We start from the raw sequence: 11,312 nt of genomic DNA, 5'->3' as shown, positions 1-11,312 counted from the left end.
CTAAAGAAAACCTTCACTGCTAACAGACTCATAAGGCACTTTCTCACAGCATAGGTTGCCTTCAGACCTGCATGGATTCCCCCAGCCAAGATGGAGGACTAGCTCTCTTTGGAGGCCCTGTCCCACGTTGTCCTCATGAACTGTTCGCTTACTGGGGCGTGAGTCACCTCCGTGGGCCGCTGTGACCCTGATTCTCGACACCTGCCAGCGGAGGGAAGGCTGTTTCCATCTGAGTGAAGCCCCTGGCAGAGGAGCAGTGCAGGCCCCGGGCTGAGGTGTGCGCTAGGAACTGCGAGGGCAGAGCCGGGGGTCGGCGGGGCCGGGGGCAGGAGAGAAAAAATAAGTTTTTCAGAGGAAGGGCTGAAAATAGAAGCTCTAAAGCGGTAACCACAGGAAGCCTCCCCCCATTATGCTTACCGAGCGGGAGGGGGAAAAAAAAGAAAAAAAAAAGAAAAAAAGAAAAAAAAAGAAAAAAGAAAAGAAGGTGTTATTTCGATGCTGTTTTTATTGAATATAGGTCCTGCGGTGAGTTCACTCCTGGAGCTCCGCGAGCTGCCCCACGGAGGGCGGGAGGCTGACGACCACCTGCCTGCCCCAGCGGCCGGGAGCGAGAAGGGTTAAGGAACTTGGCGGAGGAGATGAATGGCGCGGGGGGAGGAGGGAGGAGGAGGAGGGGCCGGGTTGCGCCGCGCCGGGCGAGGTGGAAGGCGGGGAGGATCGCGGCTGCGGGTTAGGCTTTGAAAGTCAGCCTCGCAGGCATTGCAGCAGAGCCCCGAACCGCGGAGGGGAGCGGCGCAGAGCTCGGCTCGCTGTGTACGTGTGCGGGGCGAGGGGACCGGGGCGCGGGGAGGCTCAGCGCGTCTTCCAGTCGGGGACGGGGCCCCGAGCTCGGAGCCGCCGCGCCCCGCTCTGTCGGAGCCCCTCTCGTCGCGGTGAGGCGAGGCCGGCGGGCGAGCGCGGCGGGCGGGGACGGGCCGCGCGGGGCGGCGCGGCGCTGCCGGGCGGCGGCGGGGAACAATGCCGGGGTGAGCCGGGCGCGGGGTGGTCGCGGCAGGGAGCGCTTCCGGTGGGGCGGGCTGGAAGTTACCCGGCCGCGGGGCTCGGCGAGCCGGAGGGGCGGAAAAGTTAGCGGCGTTTAGCGCGGGGCCGGCCGCAGCGCCACTCTCCGCTCCTTCTCCCCTCGGCGTGGATTATTTCGGGAGTCTCAGCTGGCTGCGCGGCGCCCGCGGGGTCGGGAGGCGCCGCCCGGGGCAGTGCTGGGACGCGGCCTCGCTGCCCGCCCTCCCGATGGCCGCCGCCTCCCGGCACCGGGGCGAGGCCGCGCTGCCCCCGCTGCCCCGGTACGGCCGCTGCGCGCTCCACCTCTACCTGCGGGCGCGCAGCCTCTGCGCCCGCTCCGTGCCCGCCGCCCCGGGGCTGCGTGCTCAGCGCCGGCGCTCTCACGGCCCCGCGGGGACGTCGCCGTTCCCCTTTCCAGACCAAAGGTTAATGTGCGGGCGTGTGTTGGTGTCCCCGAAGCCCTTTAAAGGTGATTTCTCCTCCCTTCTCTCTGCGGAACGCGGTGTCAGAGGCTGCTCTGTGTAAGTGTCAGCGGGTAATTAAGTTGGAACGGAGCGAAACCTGGGGAAACGTGGTGTCGGAGCGTGGACGGAATGAGAGAAAGCTTCCTTAGTACACGCAGCCTTGTGTCTGTGCCGCATGTCTGTTTATTATGGGTTTTCAATTTTAGGAAGAGTTAAGCTAAAATGCTTGACACGTGTTGAGGATGTTGGGGGGGGGGGGGGGGGGGGTAGGCGGTAGGGGTGGAAAGCAGCGTGATTCCCGTCTTTGGTGGCGCGTTGGTGTTGGGGAAGGTGACGTGGAAGTTGTTCGTCTGTGTGCAGTAAGGGAGCCGGGCTGCCCTGGGTTTCCTTCGGAGGGAGCCGGGCGCAGCGCTGGGTGCTCGCTGCCGCTGAGCAGAATTTAACTGAGTCATGGCACAGTGCACGTTCAGAGGTGCTGTACCGCTCGGTGTAACGGAGGGGGCACATCTGGTCTGCGAGGCGCGGGAAGGCTCTTTGGACAGCTGGGGCGTTCCGAGGGGAGCAGCGGACCAGTACCGACCTGAGGAGCGCTGCTACAGGCCGGGCTGATCGCTGCCCAGCGGCACCTCCAGAGGCCCTGTGGCACCGGCTCACCCGGCTGGGAGCGCTTGTCGCTTAGAGCTGATCCGATGGCGTCGGAGTATTCGCTGCTCCGCGGGCAGCAGGAGCAGGCTTCTCGGAGAGCAGGAGTGCTCTCAGTCAGAGCTGCGTTCGAGCTGGTCTCTGGCTTGTGCTGTTGGGACTGCTGTCTTCCTGAGCTTGTGGCTGAGGTTCTGCCCTGTTGCGTTATCAGCGCTTGTATGGCCTGAGATAGCCTCCGGAATGAGGCAGCTGGGTGCTTTTTTTTGTGCATTAAATCCATAGATAAATGGGTGTATGTTTTTGTCAGCAGGAAGGAAGAAGTAACAAGTAGGTACTTGTTACCGGTAGCTGCGTGTTTTAGGCAGGGCTGGAAGCTGACCTCCTGTTGGACTGCCCTGCGGCTCTGAGCTATCTAACCGCGGAGGGCTGGCAGTGGCTTTTTTGTTTACCATGTACGCACAGAGTAAAGGAACTGTCAAATGCCAGACCATGCGGAATTATTTTTATTTATTTAAATAACTTAAGTTCCCCCATTCCCCCCAGTAGTTATCGGATAAAAAAATTACCAGGTGAGACGTGCCTTCCTCTTTGCTCCATGTAACTGTTCCTGCTTCTAAAGTGACAGGTACGCTAAACACAGCTGGAGAGCAAAAAATAACCAATGTTTATTATAGTCGTACAAAATATGTTGATAAGGAATTGAAAGTGAACCAGTGTTTTTTTTTTTTAATTGTAAACAGGTGATTTATAACTGTTGGTTGCATCATCTTTGATGTTTGATAGTCTGCTGCGCGTAGGATGACTTCTGTAATGTAAAAGGCATTAAAGACTTCTTTTTTTTTTGAAACTGATTTGCTAAAGGTTGTAGGACTCATATGTGGGTTAACCTAGTGTTAGGTATTTGCTTGTAGATGTTATTTAACATTGGATTTTTTTTTTAATTGTTGATAAAGACTTGTTTGCTTGTTTTAAAGCTTACTCTGACTTCTCAAAGCTTTTTTTTTTTTTTTTTTTTTTTTTCTTCTCCCCCCCGTTTGAACATTGGCAAAAGGTTTCTGCAGTGCCAGCTGTATTATTGTTAGCCATGAGAGCACTGTTAATTTTACTGGTGACAGTACAGGACACACTAAAAGAAAAACTATGCCTTGCATTGTGTGGAGCACATGTATATACTTGCCCAGGGCAAAGCTGGGGAGTTGCATTTCCCACAGTCAGCTGTGTTACTCAACCCTTGCACTCCACACCTCATTGCAGGGCTATCATGGAGAGGGCTCTAAGAGTGTAATGTCTTGTTAATTTTAGAATAGATCTTATGGACTGGCCTGAACCTTAAAATCAATTGATTTCTGTATGCAGACATACAAGGAGTGCAAAGAAAATTGAGTGTGGGAGCTCCAACCCTCAGAGCAGGGTTTGCATACGTGGAATGGTGGCCAATGGGCCACACTCAATTGGGGACCTGAGGGGCTCCCTACAGCCAGGTGGGTTTTCCGACCAGGAAATACTTGGCTGGGTTACAGGTGATAGGTGGGATAAATATCCTACGGATATAAAAACTGGATAAATACCCCTTGGGGATGAGAAGTATGAATTTTGAAGTATAGATCGTTACTGCTCAGCAGGGGCTTAATGATAGGAAAGTAGAAAGAAAGATAATGTAAGTAAGGAAAGAAGTCTGAACAGAAGGGAAATTTGCAGGAGAATATGCACAAATGGATTAAAAAAAAAAATAAATAAACTTGTCAATCTTTCTAAACCATCTTAAATCAGAGGTAAAAAGGTAATGTGAGTAGCAGGATGAGAGCAAACCACAAATGCTAACAGGCCAGCTGATAAGAGCACTAACCACCTGTGTTGGTCTGCCCACAGCACGTGTGAGGGAAGTGTTTAAAGTGTGATGCATCTTTTGAGTATTAAGGTGTCAGGATTTTAATAGTTGAATTAGGAAATGATGTGCTGATGTTGGTGAGCAGTATTTTAAGTGGGAATCTTTGATCACACAAACTTTCTTGAGTTCTTCAGTGGGATGGTATGCCTGAAGGAAAATGGGAAGAAGAATTCTTTCTTGCTTGAGATACATGTATACATTTTGGTGTTTCTGGATCACTTGTTTCAAATACACTTAGAAATGTGACCAGACCTATATACCATTTGGAAAACTTAATTTCATAATTTGTTTGGCTGCTTGTTGCAGGTCCCTTGACTTGATGGTTAAAGGCAAATAGGAGCTGAGTCTCCTGCATATCTCCATGTAGAATGGGAAGGAGCAGTTGTTAGCCGTCTTATTTTGAGTCAGATTCTCCCAGTGTGGTCTTTTACTGAAATTGTTAGTGGAACTCACTACTTCTTAATTACCTGGCTAGAGAGGAGTTCTGTTTTCACACATTTCATTTCTAAATATCATCGTCTCTAGTAGAGAACAACCTAGCTTACAGGCAGAATCACATTAAAAGTAACATATTGTTTGTTAGCCATGGGTTTGTAAGAGGTTGAGTGTACCATAGAGAGACTCAGTGTTAGGAGGGTAGTTTGGATGATGTGTTCTTTCTCTTCTTGAGAAGGGAAGTTGTGAGAAGGTGACCACAATAGATCAAATAGATGCTAGGTGTGAAATGTATTCAAGCCTTGACTGCACCTGTTATTTAAAAACGGAGAAGAAAATACATAACTGGCCTCAGAAAAAACATTTAATGAATTTCTGTCTTTCATGTTACAAGTATGTAATGGTGCAGAAAAACAGTATTTCTATCCTTTGGATCCATCTCAGGTGATTGGTCTGTACTGATTATTTATGTAATTGCATATCACACTTTCAGCAACTTACAGTGTTCTTGATTGTTGCTCTATTCCCTTATAATAATAAGGCATGCAATCTAAGTCATCCAGCCATTAAATTTTTGGGAATTTTATTTCAATCTAGCAAAGCATTTCTCAAATGTCATTGAAGAAATATGGTATTTCCCCCAGAAATAACAAATTCTTTTGCTGTTTTTTTCTGAACACTTAGAAGCCTTGTAGTAATGTGAAACAGTACAAAAAGATTGCTTAATGCTGTCCTAAAGGATATCCTGTGTATACATTGTACCTTGATGGCAATACAGCAATGTTTTGTTGGTTTTTTTTTTGCTTGTTCTTCATTAGATAGAAATCTGTCTTGTACAAAAAAAGAGTACTTAAATAAAGCCACTTCTCAGTGGTGAAAAACATTTTTTTTTTTTTCCCCCCTCCCTACATCAGTAGTAAAGAAGTACTGAAGTGGACTATTCTTCTGAAGGTGATTTGAGAATATGGAAAAAATATGTGTATTATTCCCTCTAGGGAAGTTCTGCTCGTACCTCTGTTCCTGTTTGTTTTGACTGCATTGATAACTTAATATTTCTTTTCCGAATTTAATCAGAATGTTGCAGCTTGCTACTGCTCTGTGCTGCAAGTTGGCTTATTTTGTGGTGTATCTAAGGAAAGAATCTGGAATAGTCTCTGTAGTATTTCATGGTATTTACTTACTTTCCAGCATAATGGATTCACTGCTTTTGTTAGGTCTTGATGTTGGCCGCAGCTCAGCATGCTGCTTTCACTGACCTGGTATCTTTGAATAGGTCTTTTTTTGGATGATGACCTTTCTATCAACACCTGTATCTTTTTTTTTTTTTTTTTTTCCAGGTAGCACATCACAGTGTTCAGTTAAATGTTGTCTCTAAGCTGGCTTTAGCCCAAGTGGATTTGCAGAAGAGGGCAGTGCTGTGGTCTGCCTGCAAAACTCACATCTCCCTTTCTATCCCACAGCCCTGGGTACCCACTTGTGAAGTACTCCATGCTGGAGAAGTTCAGTGTTTAAGAAGTTTTGTGTATTTTGTATGTGTTTTTTTTTTTTTTTTTGAGAATAGAGGCTTATGGTAAGGAGAAGAGAGCTCTTCCATGCCCCATGAGAAAAGGAGAAAGTTCAGCAAAACTGGGAATAATTCTGTTTTTGTTTGGTTTGTATTTGATTATAGTTAAATTTGACTCATTATGCTTGTTAAATATGCTTCTCAGGGTGCTAAATTAATTGGTGAAAGAGAATTTAATGTGAGCATTGTGATGTTGTGACAAGCCTCATTAAAGGTTAAGTAGTACAAATAGCAAAGACCTGGCCTACCTGTAAGTTTGTATCTTTTAGTGCAAGTTACAGACAGTACAGAAGTACTGAGAAAAACATGTATGGTGGTACTTGTAACGGTGAGCAGCTTTGAAGATGAATATTCTATAGTATTTCATTCCTAAATCTTAAAAGAAAGTATGCATTTTTTACTTGCTTTAGTTTTTTCTAACAGATTGTGGGAGGTTGCATTCCAACTGTTATTTTGTGATCTCATCTTTTCCTGTTAAAGGGTTCTCAAAAAACGTATGATTGAGACATGCATAGGTGTGAGTATGAAGCTGTGCTTGCTACGTAGGAAGGAGGACATTTGTGTTACGGCTTTTTTTAATGAAGTGAATTAAAGCAGGAGTGTGTCTTCTGAATCAAAACTGAATGCAGGCTTGCTTCATGTAGAAATAACTGTCCAGTTACCTAGACAATACGAGTCTTGGGAAGGCAAGGTGTATTTGATTTGCTAATGCTGTTGTCTGGAGAACTTTGATTTCTGATGCTGGGAGCTGTGTTTTCCTTTTGAGATAGGAAGAGATGCTGTATTTCCAATATTTCTGTTACACTAATAAGAAGGCCAATACAGATTGGAAGAAGGGAAATTGGTATGCAGATTTTCTTAAGGTAACTTTTTTCTTTTCCTTTCAGATGAAGCATGGAATTGCTGAGGGAGAAAATTAATGCATCCTTGGACTCCTGAAGGAAGAGCCTTCCTTATGGGACCACTTTCAAGGTAAATAACTTGCTTCAATTATTTTTTTTCTGTGGTTTGAGTTTCTTCTTGGTCTTGCCAATCTATCATGCAAATTCTTACCTTTGTGTAGGTCTTCTAGGATTGTGGTATAAGGTGGTAGATTTTCAAGTTAATCCTTCTATTTTCGTGGCAGTTTTTTTTTTTTTTTTGAAGTGTGTGTGCCAATTAAAGAGAAATAATCATTTTTAGTAGCTTTTTATATGGAATTTGCTGATAAGTCCTGAAGATTGTTTAGGAGATAGTTGCTGAATGGACAAGAACCTGGTTTACATGTAGTTTCAGAGTGAAAGAGAAGATTATATTATATAAGCACAGTAACACTCAGTTTTTATTTTTTAAATAAATCCAAACTGAGATTCTGTAGCAAGGGACTGTCACAGTAAAATCATTAGATATTACATTACAGTGGCTTGTAGACGTTTAACACTGCTGTCATTTTGTTTGGATGTACTCCCTTGATTCCTATTTTCTAAATCCTATTTTCCTTTGATACTAGAGAATAATTCCCCAAGTGTTGTCCAGTGATTGCTTATGTATATGCACTTCGGTCTGTGAGTAATTTTATTCACTTGAGTAGCCCCACTGTCCTCAGTGGGCCTACAAGCGTGCCTAAGAACTTGAGAATGCTGATGAGCATAAAGAATACAATTTGGGCATGTAATGGTTGACAAGCAATTGTTTTGTTTCTGGCCTCTCTTAGGACTCATTTGCATTGCCTCCAGTGGCAACTTTTGGGAACATTAGAAAGGGAAGGTCTAGAACGCTGGAGGCAGTCGTATCAAATTCCAGCCTGAAAAATTTCTAATGACACAGATGGTAGATAGAAGATGTATTTTTCTTTCAGTAAATCTATATGTTTCTGTACTTCCTTTTGAATGTAGCATTGGTCAATGTACTGCAACTGGAACAGTGAAATATAGCAGAATCCTCAGAAAATACTTGTATTTTATACTGGGAAGCTTTGAGTTTATGTGAAAATCACTGTTTTGGAAATAAGGGGAAATCAAGATGAGGGCTCCGTTATTTCTTTTTCTCCCTCAGGCTTCCTATTTTTGACTCAAAAAAATCTAACAATGTTACAGTGCTTCTCAGTTGTCTGAGAAATTGCATTTATGTGGAAGTTGATTGCGTTTCTTGCTGATCTGAGAATCAGTAAGATAGGCACTTTAGAATTAGAACAAAATTAATAACAATTTATGACTTAACTGTTGTTGTGGTCAGCAGTTGATGATGGCTTAAGCAGACTTGCTAGAGTTTCCTAGAGAGTGGCTTTTGTGTCAACAAGGTTTTCTTGAAGTGTTCCACATCTTCAAAAATAGTTCTGAGTACTTGAGAGCTTTATTTCAAATTGTTACCTGTGTTTAAATCTGATTCCATTCAGAGTTGCGGAAGTCTATGTTCTAAGTAAGGGGTCTTACACTTGCGTGTCAGCTTGTCAGTAAGGTGGTTAAGCTAAAGATTTGAGGAAAAAATTGTGTTTCAGTGTACCTGTGGCTGGTAACCTTTGCAGAGTTGGCATTCACTTTTCCATTTCTAACCAGCATTATAACACAGTTATATGTGCTGTGGGTTTTTGGGGAGGGGAGTGAGTGGGTATGGAGTGTCCATGGGTTCATTTATTGTTTATAAACATTGCTCGTGGAATACCTGTCTTGATATGCAGCTCAGCACTATGTGTTATTGTAAACAGTTTTAATGTTGGAAGGCTGTTGTTATCTTGATTGAGTATTTATTTTTGTTTCTAGAATTACATTTCTTAAGTCAGAATTTCTTGAGACTTTGTAAAAGTCATTATTGTAGTCACTTGGATTCCTCCAGAAAAGTACTGCTTTGCAAATGTTAGTCTGCTTGGTACTGTGTAATTCTTAGAGTTGCAGGATGGGAAGGTAGTTGTATTGTTTCAAGCAGAGTGTAAATTGAAGAAAAGCTGTGGTGTTGAGCTAAAATTTATGAAGTATGTTCTTATTTTAAGTTTATGTAGATTTTTTCTTTTTGCATGAGAGGTCAAGAGATGCAACTCATGAAATGATGCAGATGAGAATTAAAAACTAGAGTAATTAAAATTAGGCTGTCAAAAGAACAAGGTGGTGACTCAGTGTAAGGAAAGCTGGCAGAAGCAGCCTTTAATTGAAGAAGAATTGGTCGCTGTAAACCAATTACACATTATTTTTAATGATAGGTTTCAGAGAACAGCAAATGAGTGTAGTGTGATCTTGACTGATAGTATGTTCTTGTCTTAAAATAAAAAAAAGCCCGAGGATATGAACTTCCAAAGAGAAGTTTTATTTTCCCCTCTAAATAGGAGAAGGTAGAGTACGGAAGTAGAAGAAGGTCCGTCTTTTGCTGCAAAGCATTTGGGTGCGTTTTAACTTTAACATAAGTGTTGCTTCCATTTTGTCAGGCTAGTGAATTTGGTAAAGGAATGGGTGACTTGGAAGGCAGAGATGTTCCCCATTCTCTCTGTAGCTTGGCAATTCTGTGTTTTACAGCAAACTTTTTAGTGCAACATATTTGAACTTGTACTAGATAGGGTTAATAGGCTAGAACAAAAGGTCAGAGCATAAGGCATTAGGCTTAATTAAGGGAGAGCAGGAGTGGCAGGAGTATGTGACAGTTAAATGGGTTTCCCACAGACTAATGTCTGTTACAGTGCAACCATGCCTCAACTTAAGTGGGTTATTTTGTGCGAAGGGCAGCAGTGATTAGCAGTTTGACATGCCAGACATTTCTGGCCAATCCCATCTGTTTCAGAGGTTAAAAAAGCACACCTTTATGAGCTGATAGATTGATTTGTGTGCCTGTCTGGTAAAGATTAGAAGTCCAAGGCCAGTGCTGTAAATGCCAGTTATAGAATATTGTACTTTCTTAGTTCTTTGTTTAAACGATCAACTATTTAGTAATGGGGATAACAGCTATAAAAGGGATCGTAGAATATGAAAAGCATGGCAGGGATTCTGAAGCAAGCATTTTGAACCAGAAAGGTCTGAGTGGAATGCTTCCTCTTTCAGGTCTGTTATCAAGTTTGGCCTGTAAGCCTTGGTCATTTTGTAACAGAGCTTGGGAAGGGAATCTGTCTTCATGTGTTTCTACATAAGGTTCATAGCTTTTCTTTAAAGAGATGGTTATAATGTATTTTTCCAGAAGTTGCCTGCCTTAGTGCTAGCAGTTTTTCAGTTTTTAGCACAGTTGGAGAAAAGAGAATTTCAGTGCTTTAGAGGATTCAGTATTTATACCTCACTTTGTTACATCCTGTTTTCTTTGCGTTCCATTACTGAACTGTGATGGCATAGGCCTATTTTTTTTCTGTTGCTGTTAGTGTTTTCTTTTTTCTCGTTTCTCACTATCATTCTCTGGGTAAGGTGGTTGGGTTTTGTTTTCCTGATTGTACTGTGAGAGTGTCTTATAAGCTTTAAGTAAAATAGATGGCACAGTAAGTCTTGACTGTTTCTTGTCATCTTTATGACTTTGTAAAGTCAAAGTTACATTACTATTAATATGAGACTATTAATAAATCGTTGATGCAATAAAACTGTTTTTGATAACGTTCAAGGTTCATACATAGTTGAAGGTGATTATCCTATTTTAAAATCAAGTAGAGGTTAGACAGTGTTGTAAGATACTGTCTGTGGCCCTAAATGATAGCATCATTTCCAATAGGGAGTCTTTCTCACTTGAAGTAAACGTGTGGTTTTGAATTAAATTGTTAACTACGAGTGTACTCTGTGGTAGCATGCTGATTAAATGTTGATTCTTTGAAAAGCAGTGATATATATGGACTTATTTTTAAGAAGTAAAGCTCTCATTTTAAAGAGCTGTTGTTTAAGCTTTCCCCTCTGTTCTCCATTCCAGTGTCACCAGGCAGTGACACTTGTACCTAAAATACTGAGAAATAAAACTGCATGAAAATAAGACTTGGCATCTTGCATTTATATTCCTACATTAACTAAAAATTAGCCACTTGTGTGAAACTTTTTTCTGACTTGCAAATGCCATTTTGTTTTTCTTAGGTAGTTTAGTATATTCTGCTTTTTTTTTTTTTAATCATTTGATATTTACATCCTAAAGACTGTTCACATACCTGTACTGTACTCTTGCTGTAATCACTTTTTAGTCTGTTTGTTAAAAGATCTGGCTTGTGACTTATGAAAAACTTCTCTTCAATTTGCCTAGCTTAGTAAAAGCTGCCTTGATTTTTTTTTTTTTCTTTTTTTTTTCTTGAAAGTCTCTTGTTTGAAAAGCCTAGGAATAAGACGTGTTTTCAGTGTCC

The 11,312-nt window shown here is 42.9% G+C and overlaps 1 protein-coding gene across 8 annotated transcripts in view; it reads left to right on the top strand.

Moving 5' to 3' along the window:
• The first annotated feature begins 670 nt into the window (after nt 1-670).
• The window catches only part of NRIP1 (nuclear receptor interacting protein 1), a 91,344-nt gene continuing 80,702 nt past the window's right edge, over nt 671-11,312 (top strand). For 4 of the 8 annotated variants that reach the window (XM_052666842.1, XM_052666766.1, XM_052666805.1 and 1 more), the window contains exons 1-2: nt 689-813; nt 6,940-7,024. The gene's annotated coding sequence lies outside the window, so the exon portion shown is untranslated. Of the gene's footprint in view, nt 814-1,451; nt 1,581-6,939; nt 7,025-11,312 lie in introns of those variants that run through there. The other 4 variants (XR_008202425.1, XR_008202424.1, XM_052666773.1 and 1 more) reach the window with 4 other exon arrangements.

The sequence above is a fragment of the Tympanuchus pallidicinctus genome, unplaced genomic scaffold, assembly GCF_026119805.1.
Source record: "Tympanuchus pallidicinctus isolate F22 unplaced genomic scaffold, pur_lepc_1.0 scaffold10, whole genome shotgun sequence".
Lineage (NCBI taxonomy): Eukaryota > Metazoa > Chordata > Aves > Galliformes > Phasianidae > Tympanuchus > Tympanuchus pallidicinctus.
Note: the sequence above shows the minus strand (reverse complement) of the source record. Positions and strands in the feature narration are given on the sequence as shown.